This window comes from Myotis lucifugus, unplaced genomic scaffold, assembly GCF_000147115.1.
Source record: "Myotis lucifugus unplaced genomic scaffold, Myoluc2.0 scaffold_411, whole genome shotgun sequence".
Lineage (NCBI taxonomy): Eukaryota > Metazoa > Chordata > Mammalia > Chiroptera > Vespertilionidae > Myotis > Myotis lucifugus.
Genome location: NW_005871459.1, coordinates 575,522 through 579,216, shown reverse-complemented (window position 1 = coordinate 579,216; position 3,695 = coordinate 575,522).

The following is a 3,695-nucleotide window of genomic DNA, read 5'->3' as shown; positions in this document are numbered from 1 at the left end:
GATTCGCGCTAGTAAATGTTTGCTCTGGCTCATCAATGCATCATGCCCCACCACACAAACCTCAACCTGCCTGCCATCGGGCTCAGGCCCAGGCAGGAGGGTGCGCGCGGAAGACATAAATGACGCTGTTTGCCGAGGCTGCTGCAGGATACGGGACCCACTGCAATGAGAGTGCAGCCCACATTTACCCACCGCACAACCTGCCTCCGAGCCACGCCACCTGGAAGGCAGGGGAGTTCAGCTGTGAATATGTCACAGTTGGTAGTTGCAGGGAGTAAAGCACAGTTCCCGGTGCCGGAGAGTGAGCTGAAGGAGAGCGAGTTTCTTTTTCTTCCGAGGGTTATTTGCGATGCCGTCTCCCTGGTTTCATCCTGCACTTAAAGTGGCCCCTCGGAGTCCAAGCTGCGCTGTGCCTGCTGGGCGCGGGCCTGGCGGAGTGGTGGGAACAGGGGCAGATTCCTCTTCGTGCTCCACGATTGACGCACTTCGTCTACATCAGCTCGGGTCACACTGCAGCCAGGGCACCAGCACTCACTGCAGCAGCTCATTCATTTTCTGACCCGCTTCTGACTGATCAGGTGCAGAACCACCCTGCTGAGTCCTATGCTGCATGTCCCTGTCATCAGGAGCCTCATTGGGAGACCCCTGATACACCTACAACTTCCTCATCCCAGCAGATGGTCACTACCATTTACCGCGCGCCCACCGATGTCAGGCTGCTCCCTGTGCTTCGCAAGATTGAAGTCATGGCACCCTCACGGCAATCCTCTGGGGTGAAAAGTACTTTATCCCTATTTCACAGATAAGGAAACTGAGGCACGGGGCAGTTCCATGACTTCTTCAAGGTCACACCCCTGGCAGAATTCCAAGAGGCAGCTCTCGTAACCAGTCCCCGAGGCCACCTCTGGGTGTGCAACAGGCCAGGGGGATGACGGAGCATCTCTCCCACAGGCTTCCTGAGGCAGGTCTGCGGTAGGTGATTTCCATGACAACGCATCCTTTCATCGCTCATTCTGGAAAATTAGCTGGATGCTTTCACCCACTTTACCAAAGACAGTTAGGCTCTGAGAGTGACCCACCCAGGGACACCCAGATACTGTGTCCCCGGCTGAGATCTGTGTCTGGTTCCTCCAAGGATCAAACTGGGTTCCGGCCGTAGTGTGACCCGAGCTGATGTAGACGAAGGTCTGTCCAGGGCACTGAGAGGCCAGAAGAGGGAAGGGCTGACCCCAAGAGGGCAGGGAGGTGAAAGGGTGGACGGTCCGAACTGAAGGAAAGGGCCTTTAGGTATCAGGGCGTATGATGTGATGGGTCAGCCTGAGCCCTTGCTCGCAGGGCATGGTTATCCCTGTGCACTGGGCAGAGGGGGTGGATGTGGCAGGCGGGTGGCACGGGAAGGCTGAGGAGAGGGCCTGAGCTAGTTCCCGTGATATCTTGCTCCCCTTCCTGCCCCCCCTCCCCTCAGTCTGTGCTGGGGATGAGCACGTGAGGAGAGGCGTCTGGCCTCACTCCTCCTGCTCACTCCTGGCCGAGTGTCTGAGCAGGCCTTGGTTTGGGCCTTCATTTGCCCCATTGCTAAATGTCCCCCAGGCAGGGCTGACCAGGCTAGGCCATGCCCCCCTCTAATCAGAGGGTTGGTCTTGGCTCCACAGTGGATGTGGCCCCTCTGGGTCACATGACCCTCCCGCTCCACTGTGCCTGTGGACGTCCAGCTCCTGGCTCTTCCCCCCACTCCTGCACATGCTGGTGGCCCATCGGTTGGAATGCTGGTCTCCAACCAGCAACAAGGGATCTTTCCGGATACGGTTGTAAGAGGGAATCGACTGAAAGGCTGTGTGAGATGATCGAGCTCCCGAGCAGGATGGAAGAGGTGGGAAGCGGGGAAGCTGGGGGCGCAGGCCGCAGGAGTGGGTCAGAGTCTGCGCCTCCTCTGCCCCTCGCGTTCTCTTTATTTATTTATTTATCTCTTGTTCTCCCTCTTCTTGTCTTTTCTATTTCACTCCACTAACAACCCAGAGTCCTGGTAGAACACTCTGACTGCTCGAGCTCATTATCCAAGGGAGAGACGGTCCTACACTACACACAGCGAGGCAGGGGCCATTCCCTGGGTCCAAGTAGGGGCGCTTCTAACCGGACGCCCAGGTCAGAGGGACACCTGCACAGGGCACAGAACACGGAGCAAGCCAGGCGGGGGAGGGCTGGAGAACGCCCGGGCTGGAGAACGCCAGGGGGAAAGCGTGTCTGCAGGCCCAGGGCTCCGGCAGGGAGGACTGCGCAAGTCGGGGTAAGTGATGGGGATGGGGATGGGGTGGTATCGGTGGGGAGAACACGTCCCTGCCAGCTGCTGGTGGGAGTGGGTGTCCTAGGGTGCGCAGGGAATAGAATTTCTGGAGGTCCCCATAGAAGAAGAGACCTAGTGGGAAGCTTTATTTCTGTGGGTTACACCTCTGAGTTGCCAAGGCCCCACTTCCCTCTATCCTGACATAGAGTGTGGTCTCTGCAGGGCTGGGATCAAAGCCAGTGCCCAGAGTTTTCGCGTCCTGTTGGGTCACAGTCCAGCCCAGCATCAGGCCGGCTCAGTGTGTGTTCCCAGTTACAGTCCATCAGTCCATTGCATGTGGGGGTCCTCTGGGCAGGAGCAAAGCCCAAGGAACCAGAGAACCAAGAGTGCGAACTCCTTTGTCAAGGACAGGATTATGTTTTCCCAATATTCATGAGCTTGCATCGGCCCTGTCCCTTCTGGCCAATGGTCTCTGTTCCCAGGTTTGACTACAGTTGCCTTCCGTACATCACCCCAACTTCACTGGGCATGCGTCCATCTCCCCTTTGTCCAGTCTCTTCCCCCAGTGACCTGCAGGGAATGGACCGGTGATTCCTTGGGGATACAAAGTTGCAGCTTCCTGGTGAGGCTGCCCAGATGGCCATGTTTATAATGTCAGGCCTCCCTTTAGCTCCTTTCCTGTTATTAATAACTGGCTAATTACACGGTATCGGTGGGAGGAGCTGAGAGCATGAGAGCAGTGGGGCCAGACAATGCAGAGCTTGAGGCCCCTGTAAGACTTTGGGTACCGAGGCAGGAAGACCAATGAGGGGGCTACAGGAATCATCAGGGAGGGTGAGGTGACTTGGACAAAGGGAAAGGTGGTGGACGTGTGAGGAGCTGTAGCTCCAGCAGAATTTGCTTGCAGCCTGGGTTCAAGGCGTGAGAGAAGGATAGGCCCAGGGATGGCTCCAAGGGCCCTGGGTGAAGGGAAGGCTGGAGCCCACATGTTCTGAGAAGAGGAAGCCCCTGGAGGAGCCGCGTGTGGAAGCGCTGGGGTTGCACATGCTAATGTTTGGGTGCTTCCTAGATAGCCCGGTGGGAATGCTGAGGAGGCAGCTGGAATTACAAGCGAGAGTTCATGGGTCTGGATTGAGAGCCATAAACTGGAAAGCAGCCAATAGGAGGTATTTACAGCCTTGACACTGGCTGAGCTCCTAGAGGGCCTGGTGGAAGCAGAGGAAATGCTGAGGATGCGCCCCAGGCTCCCGGCGAGCCTCGACCACAGAGCTTCCCAAAAAGGGATCTGCTGACCCTTCAACAAGCAGAACCAGCACTTTCTCTCCCTTCCTCCCTCGCACCCTCCCTCCTCCTTTCTTTCTTTCTTTCTTTCTTTCTTCCTTCCTTCCTTCCTTCCTTCCTTCCTTCCTTCCCT